Source organism: Myotis davidii, unplaced genomic scaffold (assembly GCF_000327345.1).
Source record: "Myotis davidii unplaced genomic scaffold, ASM32734v1 scaffold158, whole genome shotgun sequence".
Classification (NCBI taxonomy): Eukaryota; Metazoa; Chordata; class Mammalia; order Chiroptera; family Vespertilionidae; genus Myotis; species Myotis davidii.
Genome location: NW_006289390.1, coordinates 145384 through 157135, shown reverse-complemented (window position 1 = coordinate 157135; position 11752 = coordinate 145384). Strand labels below are relative to the sequence as shown.

At 36.1% G+C, this 11752-nt stretch overlaps 1 protein-coding gene across 7 annotated transcripts in view; it reads right to left on the bottom strand.

Annotated features, from left to right (window-relative positions):
* The window catches only part of GRIA4 (glutamate ionotropic receptor AMPA type subunit 4), a 417768-nt gene that overhangs the window by 375120 nt on the left and 30896 nt on the right, over positions 1-11752 (bottom strand). The window lies entirely within an intron of this gene.

Sequence of the window (11752 nt, the reverse complement as noted above, 5' to 3'; positions counted from 1 at the left end):
ACTCAAATGGTACTCGTCTACCCACCCAGCGAAATCTAGAATAGTGGGCTTCAAGTGTGACTGGTCACCAAAAATATCGAAACTTTTCTAAAGGAAGAATTGAGGTTGTTGTGCCTTTCTCTTTCCTGCCTTCCATTTCCTCACCACCGTTTCTGAATGGATATGTGCATTTTCATAAACAGCTCAGGTGATATTAATGCAGGTTTGGGAACCACAAATTTAGAAACTTAAGTGTACAATACACATGCTTCAGTTCACTCAGTGTAGCTGTGTGTTGCAAAGATGTTGTGTGCCAAGTCAAGGTGGGGCATCATTTGAGGAAAGTGGTATGTGAGATATTTACATTGATTGCCATTTTAGAACAGTATTTTCATTGACTATAAATTAAACATAAAAATTCATCTTTTGTGAATTTTGATGTCTACCTAAGTTAGAAATTTTCTCCTACTTGTATTTAATGTTATTTGAGAATTAATAAGAAAAAGCCACAATGAAATACTGATCTGCCTAAAATTTTATTTTTTAAATATAAAAGTTACAAGATTTGGACTTCTTATAAATTTCTGATTTAAACTGGTTAAACTTCTTTCACACATGAGGTCTACCCTATTGACTGACAAATTTTGCTATAAGAGGGGCCTGTAGAAGATAATTTGTATATTATTTGCACATTGTTTCCTTTTAATGAGATGTTTATATACAACACTAGAGGCCTGGTGCACAACATTTGGCCTGCACCCTCTTGCTGTCAGACATCCCCAGAATGGGGAGCGGCTTAAGCCGGCAGTCGGACATCCCCCAAGGGGTCCTTAGTGCTGCTGTGGAGGCTGGAGAGGCTCCCGCCACTGCTGCAGCACTCACCATCCTGCATTGAGCTTCTGTTCCCTGGTAGTCAGTGTGCATCATAGCTACTGGTCATGCTGCAGTGCAGTCAATTTGCATATTAGGGTTTTATTATATAGGATTCTTTCCCCCCTAAAATTTCTATAAGAAAACCAGCTTGTAATTTGAAACTTTAAAGTGATTATGCTTCATGGACCGTCTGAATAAACAGCTTACATACTCATAAAATATTCCAGGTCCTGTGCCCTACCCCAGACCAACTGAATCACTGTCTCTGAGGCTGAGTCCAGTAACTCATATTATTCGAAGTGTCTCTCCACCCATCTAGAGGTCCCTTAAGCACGCTCAAAGTTGAAAGTCCCTACTCAGACTGTAAACACTTTGTCTTGAAATCTGTTTTATGTTATTGTCCAGTCTTTTTGAATAATGAATTTTTTGTAATAGTCTCTGGTATTTATCTAATAAAATATTGAAATCTTTTACATTTGCACATCTGCTGTCCTATTTTTCATTCTCAAGAATTACTTTACGTACAAGGAAGCCTAAAGGACAGTATAGATTAGCCGTGGGCAAACTACGGCCCGCGGGCTGGATCCGGCCCGTTTGAAATGAATAAAACTATTGAAAAAAAAGACCGTACCCTTTATGTAATGATGTTTACGTTGAATTTATATTAGCTCACACAAACACTCCATCCATGCTTTTGTTCCGGCCCTCCGGTCCAGTTTAAGAACCCATTGTGGCCCTCGTGTCAAAAAGTTTGCCCACCCCTGGTATAGATGCTTGGAATTCCCACTGCATGGCAATAGGACAATCTTCTTTCTTTTATCTGACTGTCCCTCTCCTTCTGGAAAATCCTTTCTTTGAGATCTGTCCTTTGCAAGGTGAAGAAGAAGAATGAATAAGTTCCCAGAAAGGTGAGACTCACAAAAATAAAAACAAAACACACGCACATGCACACACACGGAAAACCTCTACTATATTTAATTTATTATTTTATAGCATTTGTGAATGTAGAACAGTTTAGTGAAACATCATTTACTTATTCTCTGAAAACTCAGAAAGACTGAGTGAATAATTTGGCATTTTTTTTCTAAATATCTTCTCTTCAGTAATTGTATATGTGATTGTTTTTATGGAGTCTGATATTTATCTTAATATTTTCTCTCCTAGCTATTTTCTTAGGTAATTCAAAGTGATTAGTATCATACTTTCAATGTTTTCATATGAGTTGACTGTGTGGGTGATTCATTATTTCAATAGTCATCCCCCTGTATTTGTACATTTAGGTTGCAGTCAAATTTCCAATATTATAAGTAATGCTGAAATTACTTCCATGCTGCTGAAGTATTTATTAATTTATGATCAAAGGTTATGAATATTTAAAAGTTCTTGATAATTATAATAAAATTGCTTTTCAGAAAGATTAAACCAATTTAAACTTCCCCCTAGTAGTGCATGGCAAAGCCCTTTTATGAAATGTCACAAGGCTTAACTTTTAGCCTTTTTTAAAAAAAATTCTTTATTAGTTAAGGTATTACAAATGTGTCCTTATCCCCCCCCATTAAACTTTTAGCCTTTTGGAATTTAGTTCATTTGTTATAAATAGGCATGTTGCTTTTGCATAGACTATTTTTAGTTATATGACATAAAATAAAGGTCACATTCATGGGCCAATGTTAATGTGTAACAAAAAAGAAGGCCAAAGGGCTTCATTCCTATCTTAAACCATGACTGTCAAATAGAAGAACCGTCAGACTAATGGAATAATGATAAACATGATTAAAATATAATCAAAGGCCAAGAATTAGATAAAATCCTATATAAAAATAGTGTAATATCCAAATCAACCGAATGGCGGATCGACCAGTCAGCAGGGGGTAGGGGCGGGTGAGCAGGTGGCACCAGGCCAGTGGGCAAAGGGAGGGAATGGTGATGGGGATGGAGGGGCGGCGACCAGTGGCAGCGGAGGGGCGATAGTGGGGGCCGGCACCCTCTCCTGACCAGCCCATCTGATCACCTGCCACAGAGGGAGGCTTGGAGGCGGCAGCGGCGGGGTGATGGGGGCGGCGCTGTCCCCTGATCACCTGTCCAGTCACCTCCCGCAGAGGCAGGCCGGACTGCAGCTTAAACCCGCTCCCCACGGGGTGGGGGGTGAAGGGGGGCGGGCTTAAGCCATCAGTAGGACATCCCCTGAGGACTCCCAGACTGTGAGCAGGCACAGGCTGGGCTAAGGGATACCCCTCAGTGCACGAATTTTGGTGCACCGGGCCAGTGGTAATTTTAATAACACATTATTTTCTAAATGCATTTAAGTCCTATACTGAATTATTCAAAGATCTTATAAATGAAGACGCTGGAATAGTCTCAGAGATACTTAGCTGAGGTAAACTGAAGAACTTATATATTTATATACATTATAGATTTATTCCTTTTCTAATATATTATGGTCTATTATTAATAATGCATTTATATTGACTTTTTTCTAATCTATGTATAGTTTTTGCTTTATATATGTCAAGAATATGTTTGGTGTCTGAAGATTTATAAAAACTTCACTGTGAATTATAATTTATATAGTTGTAATTAGCAACTGTCCTTTCTTATTTTTTTTTTAAATTTAAGAATTTATTAACAGGTACTTGCTATTTGGTGACTTTTTAAAAAAAAATTCCAGTTATGCTGGGAGGGAGGCATGGCCAGGCTGCTCTGTCCCAGGCTCCTTGCTCTTGGTTGCGCTCATGGAGGTTCCAGCAGCTGGGGACCCTCTTTGAGTGTGATGGTTGTTAACTAAGCAGGCAGTGCGGTGGGGCTGCCCAGGGCTCTCTGGGTCTACTTTCTATTCCCGCTACAGATGGGATTATCTTTGCCTTTCTTTTCTTACTGATGTTGTTTTGCAATGACTTCATCAGTTAAGCACTACAGCCTGAGGATCAGTGAAGATCATGGACAGTGGAACCTGTTGCCGAAGCTGGACCCCAGCCCTGCCTCCCATAAACTGTGACACCCTGGGCAAGTCTGCTCGCTCTCCATCCTGCGTTCTGTAAAATACCAATGATAACAGTCCCCATTCAAGGGGCTGTTAAAAGAATTAAAGGAGCCATCAGGCACAGGCTGAGGACTTACAGCTGGTGCATTTCGTTGGTTTTCTTTGTTATAATTTTTTATTTTTTCCCTTCCTCCTTACTTCTCTCCCTTTTTTCCCCTTCAGAATCAGTCTTTCTCTCTCTCCCTCCCTCCTTTCCTGGCTTCTCTTTGTATTTCCTGATAACTTAACAAATATCTTATTTTTAAACTCTCAGGTATTTGACTAGATTGTGCATTCTTTAAACTATAAAGTATTATTTTCATACAATGTAAGGGATAGTCTTTAATAACTGACAAAATTAAAATGTTTATATTTTATGTTTATATTTCCTTAATATTTTCTATTATTTGTATTATGATTTATATAATTTTTAGCCTTTTCCCCACTAGTAATCTAGAGGAAGTATGAACTGGTAGTTACCTTTATGACTAAATAATAAACTTATTTCTCTTGCCTTCAGTCATTAACAGTGTCTGTTATCCTCCCACTGTCATGTACTTTCTGTCGTACACTTTTGTAAACATATTCTTTTTGTTACAGTGAAATGACTTTAATATTATACTACATTTCATGAATTAAACCTGCTTCCATTTTCAATACTAATTATTAGAGCTTTATGAATAATTATTATTAAATGATTATATTTACCTACAGTCTTAAATAGCATGTTTCCTACTAAGTTTAAGTATTCTATAAAAATTTATTGAAATACATTTTCTATTAGTTTTAGGAAGAGCTATCAGTGGTTCTCAACCTTCTGGCCCTTTAAATACCGTTCCTCATGTTGTGACCCAACCATAAAATTATTTTCGTTGCTACTTCATAACTGTCATGTTGCTACTGTTATGAATCGTAATGTAAATATCTGATATGCAGGATGGTCTTAGGCGACCCTTGTGAAAGGGTCGTTCGACCGCCAAAGGGGTCACGACCCACAGGTTGAGAACCGCTGAGCTAAGTGGTGGTTTATGTCCTGAATTATTGCATGTTTGATGTTGTTTTTATATCTTAGTAACCACTTAACTTGGTAACATCCTTACCTAATATTTTTCTCCTCAGTACCTGTAGCCTAGACCAGTGGTTCTCAACCTTCCTAATGCTGCACCCTTTAATACAGTTCCTCATGTTGTGGTGACCCACAATTTCATTGTTACAAAATGAACATAATTAAAGCATAGTGATTAATCACAAAAACAATATGTAATTATATGTGAGTTTTCTGGTGGTCTTAGGCGACCCCTGTGAAAGGGTCGTTTCACCCCCAAAGGGTTCGCGACCCAAGGGGTCATGACCCACAGGTTGAGCACCGCTGAGCTAAGTGGTGGTTTCCCGTCCTGAATTATTTCATGTTTGATGTTGTTTTCATATCTTACTAACCTCTTAGCTTGGTAACATCCTTAACTAATATTTTTCTCCTCAGTACCTGTAGATTATTTCACATTGCCTTCTCTTGGCTAATACTGGTGAGAAGACATCTGAGACCAACCCAAGTGTTTTCCCTTTGCAGGTGACCTCCTCATTCTTCCTCTTGGATTATGAGAATTTTTCTTTACCCCAGCTTCAAACTGTTGACCAACATATATCTCAGCCACTGTCTATTAAATGTTCTTAGACTACAACAAACTCTATACAGAGAGTTTCTTTCCAGCCTGTCACGCTCAGTCCCAATCAGCCAGGCCCCAGCAGCAAGCTAACCTACTGGTTGGAGCATCTGCCCCCTGGTTGTCAGTGCACATCATAGCGACTGGTTGACCAGTTGACTTCCCCCTGGTGGCGAGTGCATGTCATAGCAAGCGATTGAGCGGCCTTAGCATATCATTAGGCTATTGCGCTTTGATTTGGTTGAATGGCCAACCGGACACTTAGCATATTAGGCTTTTATTATATAGGACTTTTTCCTGTCTTCAGAAGTGCCATTTATTTATGTATTCAATCAATATTATCTTTCAAAGCTATAAATTATATCATTATTTAGGTTCTGATTCTGTTTTCTCCCCTCTCTTTGTGTGCCATTTTCTCCATTCTATTCTTTCTAGTTTATTCAGCTTTTTAAAAATGCTAATTCTATTCATTGATGTTGCTAATGTCAGTAAATTTGAAAATGATTTTGCTTTTCTCATCAAATGCTTTACCTAATTTTGCCTGCTTCCTTTCATCTCTTGAGGTTTCCTGCTTCTGCTTGTAATTCACTTCAGAGAATTCATAGTCTCTTTAATTTTCTTAAAAATTCAAAAACTTGCTTTTAAAATGTTTTCAAATTGTTTAGGATATACATTTAAAGGCATACCCCTCATTTGTCTTTTGCATGCTATATTTTTATTTGTTTACTTTTTTAAATCCTCACCTGAGTATATTTTTTCCATTGATTTTTAGAGAGAGTGGAAGAGGAGGGAAAGACAGAGAGAAACCTCGATGTGAGATAGACACATCAATTGTTTGCCTCCTGCAAGTGCCCTGATCAGGGTCCGGGCTGCCCTTGACTGGAATCAAACTTGGGACCCTTTAGTCTGCAGGTGGATGCTCTATCCACTGAGTCAAGCCAGCTAGGGCTCCTTTGTTTATTTTTAACAAAAATTTCAGAGTTTCCATAATATTATTTTTTTTATTGTTTTTATATTCTTTATTTCTGAATCTGGGAATTTCCACCCTCTCCTGTGAATTGTCCCCAAATAGTGCTGTTGGATTATCGTTTATTTATTCTCTCTTTTTAAATGGATATTCTTGGAATCTTTTCCTTAGTCATTCAACTAGGGGCTTTATTTAGTTACTCCGTTGCTTGAAGGAGGGCATGAGCAGGGCTTAAGGCAATGAATAGCTACATTCTAGTTATTTCTGCCCATTTTCTTTCTAAATCAGTTGACTCACCTGACAAGGAGCATATCTGGATTTTGTCATCCTTCAACTTCAGCACAGTCAGCCAACCAGGCAGATATTCATTATGTCACAAATCCCTTTTAATTGGACTTGTGCAGTCCTCTTTCTGCAGCTACAAAATTTATTCTTTTGCTTCTTTTTCTCTGTATCTTTCCTGGTTCAGCTTTGCTTTCATGTCACAATTCCTGATTAAGAAGCTGAATTGGCAAACCAAAATAGCATACCCACATCACCTCCTTTCAACTCTGCTGCACCTGAAATTCTCTGGCTGGGGTAGGAGGTAGGGCTGAAGCTAGGAGTTTCTTGTCTTCTGTAGGCCACCCACTGCTTAGCCCCAGCCTCACATCTACATAGTGTTTGTTAGTACAGCCTTCTAGGAATATACCCCAAGAAACCAGAAACACCGATCAGAAAGGATATATACACCCCTATGTTCATAGCAGCACAATTTACCATAGCTAAGATCTGGAAACAGCCTAAGTGCCCATCAGCAGATGAGTGGATTAAAAAATGTTGGCATATTTACACAATGGAATACTATGCTACTGTAAAAAGGAAGGAACTCCTACCATTTGCAACAGTATGGATGGAACTGGAGAGCATTATGCTACAACCAAAGGACTTGTATGCATGCATATAAGCATAAGCGATGAACGCAGACAACAGGGGATGATGGTGAGGGCAGGACTAGGGGGATTAGGGGACAATGGGGGATAAGGACACATTTGTAATACCTTAATCAATAAAGGGGAAAAAAGAAAAAGTAAAGAAGGAAATTGTATGAAAATCCACTGTGGCTAAAATAAAAGTAATGGATTTTTTTTTTAAATCGTCTAGAAACAAGTACATCTTTCTAATGCATTTCACCGTCCTTTCAGTTCAGGAGGACATATATCAAGGGTCAGCATTCATCCTCCTTTGCTTAAGTCATGTCTGTAACCAATTTTGATTCTGTGATATGGGCTACCATTTCCTTATTTTCAGCCCAAATAAAATTTCTTTATCTTATGTTTGTCTTATGCCAGTGATGGTGAACCTATGAAACGCGTGTCAGCGGTGACCCGCGAACTCATTTTTTTGGTTGATTTTTCTGTGTTAAATGGCATTTAAATATATAAAATAAATATCAAAAATATAAGTCTTCGTTTTACTATGGTTGCAAATATCAAAAAATTTCTATATGTGACACGGCACCAGAGTTAAGTTAAGGTTTTTCAAAATGCTGACACGCCGAGCTCAAAAGGTTCCCATCACTGTCTTATGCCAATATGCTCGTACCCTATCTCCTTAGGATCCAGAACATGTGGTCCAGGTCAATTTAGAAACGTCTGGTTTTTTCTAAAGCTTTAGTGGTTGGGTAGGTAGGTGAGAAGGGCTGCTGGTGTCAGTTATTTGCATAAGAATTGATAATGTTGATGCTTGAGTCCAGTTAGTGTCTTTGCCTCTTACACGACTGTCAAGATTTAGGACCCTACTTAGGAATAAGGGTCACCCCTTAACCTTCCAAGGAGTACTGAATTTCAGAATGTGACTCTACTGCATAAATGGAATTCCACCATAATACTTAACAGAGTTAAAGTGTGCAGTTTGTTTCATGAGTAATGGGTTCTTCTGGGTGACTTAGTGTAACGTAACATATGTTAGCTTGTCTGCTGCTCACTTCTCCTTCCTCAAGTGTGGATTCCTATGAGAGCACAGAAAAACGGTTGCAAAGGGAAGTTTTGTGTCTTGTAAGAAATACACTACAGGTAGTACTGCTCAACAATAGGCTAGAGAATGTATTTCCTCTTACAAGGTACTGAATGATGGAGAGGTAGCTAACATTGAATGAACTGTTAGTGAAATTGATCAATGACAGGAAAGGGCTCTGAGGATTCCCATGACCAAGACAGTGAATGGCATAGAATGATATCAGATGGTGGCCCATATGTTTGCAAAATATGCTCTATCTTGTTATATTCAAGGATTCCTTGGAAATAAAATAACATAAATCTCCTGAATGAGAGATATCTTACCTGCCAAGACCGTTGCCTTTTAAATGCTCTCTATACTAGTCTTAGCTAAGTTATTAAGCAGAAATGTTCTAAATTTTCTGCTCAAGTGCATTTCAAAATGGACATCAATGACAAGGCTGACCTGGGAAACAATGTCAGAGGAAAGGCTATTGACAAGGGTGAGCAGAAATGCAAAGGCTAATATAATAGAGTAATTTAGGTTAAACTACCACAAGGTCTAAATTCCGTAACTCTCAGAAACGTTAGTATAGTCGATAATTTCAAAATTTTAATAAATACATAGAATAATTATGTTTATATTACTCATTAAAATCTAATAAAATTCTAGATTTAAATGGTAAATTAAAGTTGCATTTTCTTTTACTTGAGTATTATCATGACAGATATTGGATAAATAAACATTTTCATAAACATTTGTAAGTGCTTCTTAATATTTTATAGAATAATGTTCATAATTTTAAACATAGTGATTTACCATGAATATATAATTAGGGTAAGAATAATGCTACAGAATATGTTCTGTTTGAGAATTCAAAGCATCAATTTAATCTTATTTATTTTTACAGATTCAATGAGAGGAAAAGTAAACATTAAGCAAAAGAAATATGATTTTAAGAAATATATTACAAATAAAGCAAAACAAAATGAAAATAATTAGCTGTGACTATCCATCTAGTTAATGAAAAGTGAATAAGAATTAATGCAAAGTGTGATGAAAAGGGCATCATCACTCATTACTGATGGTCATTTATGTTTATTTGGAAAGCAATTCCACAGTGTATAGAAAGAGCCTTTAAAATGCACATGCCCTTCCTTCAATAATTCTCCTAGAAACATAGCCAATGGAAATAATTTAAAATATGGTAAACTGTTATTTGTAATTGTTAAAAACTGGGGGAAAATGAAAGAATTTAAAAACAAAATAATTTAATAAATTAACATCCATAATCTAAATTATTACTTGGCAAATTAAAATAGTATTTTTAATGTTTTTGGAAAAATGCCTAAAATAAAATATTAATCCAAAATAGCACAACTAATATTACAAATATGTGTTTTTATAATAGCAAAAGTAGTATGTATATTTTTATTATTTAGTAGCAAGATTACTGTGATATTAGCAGTTTAGTTTGCTATAACTGTGATTTTCAAATTCCATACCACATCACATAACTTTTTCAATGAAAAATGTTTGTCAAAATAAAGCAGCAACTATAAATGTGTTGCTAAGGAATTCTGAGAATATAAGCGTAATATAAATTATTTTTGCACTTTTTGTAGTTTTGAAAATGTTATAAAATACCCAACTTCTTAGGTAAGAAAATGTAGTGTTTTTTTTCATTATCCTTTCTAAATATTAGGGAAACATTTACATCAGCCCATTCATCACAAATAAACCTTAGATTATATTTAAATAGTTAAAATATAGGTATTTACTGATATAAATGTTGAAGTACTCATTCTCTACTTATATTCTCCATTTATCATATATTTAAATAATTCTGGTGAGTTTTAAAATATATATTTATGAAATATTGAAGATTTTAAATACCTGTATTAATTGGTAATAAAAGTAATCAAATGATGACAAATGCTGCACAAGATGTCAGCCGAAGAAGAATGGAAAAAAGTACTCTTTTTCTTTTTCATATTTAAGTGAAAATTAAGATCAACATGTAAGTTGAAGGGTGTAGAAAGCATAATTCTTATTGCTCTCTTCAAATTTTATGATTCTTTGCTACCTTTTTATTGTAAGGTACTGCGTCACAGTGTGAGAAGTTTGGAATCAAACTAAGGAGACATGGATTGATAATCCCAGCGGAGGCATGTTACTTTAGGAAATTCATTTAGCTTTCTTGATAAAAGAAATTATCTCATTTAATAGATATTTTCCAACATTAGCATGGTTATATTATGGAAAATCTAAAGACAGCATAATTGTAAATTAAAGTATTTACTGTACAGTTTTGAAAGAAAATATTGAGGTATGTCCTCAACTATTCTAAGATGAAGTTTTTTGAATTGTTTCACACAACATTTCATTTACGTTCATAATTACTGTGAGGCATAGAAATGGTTGACTGTGGGCATAAACAAGGTGCATAACTGTAACAAGATGCTGAAATCTCTGCAGGGGTGGGAGCCTCAGGTCCCTTTTACAATTACTCAGAAATTGCCGTAAATGTGCTTCATACGTAAAACTAACAGTATCTCTTTAAACAAAATTTTAAAATATACTCTGAATTTACTCAGCTATTCATCCCATTAGTAAACTTGAAAAAAGCAACTTTTCTTCAAAAACTAATTGGTGGAGTTGGGAAGAGAATGCACATTAAATTAGGTTTAGCATGACATAAACACTCCCTCTTCCTATGGAGTTAATGTGATAAATGAGTATTCCCTTTCCAAGTAAGAGGGAGATAAGATGTATTTGCTGACTTATTTATGATTTGTTTGTTTTCTTGGTTGGTTTATTGTTTAAAGAAAAAAATAATGAAATACTGAGTTTACATAAATATTTGCTGATTATCTACTATGTGTACTGCACTGATTTGAAAACTGAGAATTGATAATAGAAAAGTGTGTGTACATAACTTCATTAATAAAAATGGTTAAAAATGGCCCTAACCGGTTTGACTCAGTGGATAGTCGGCCTGCGGACTCAAGGGTCCCAGGTTCGATTCTGGTCAAGGCCATGTACCTTGGTTGCGGGCACATACGCAGTATGTACTGTGCAGGAGGCAACTGGTCGATGTTTCTGTCTCATCGATGTTTCTAACTCTCTATCCCTCTCCCTTCCTCTCTGTAAAAAAATCAATAAAATATATTAAAAAAATGATAGCAAAGGGAAAGGAAGAATAAATTTTATCCTGTGAAGTTAGAGAAAGAAAAAGTGAGTTCTAATAATTCCACACACAAAAAAAGTAAAGAA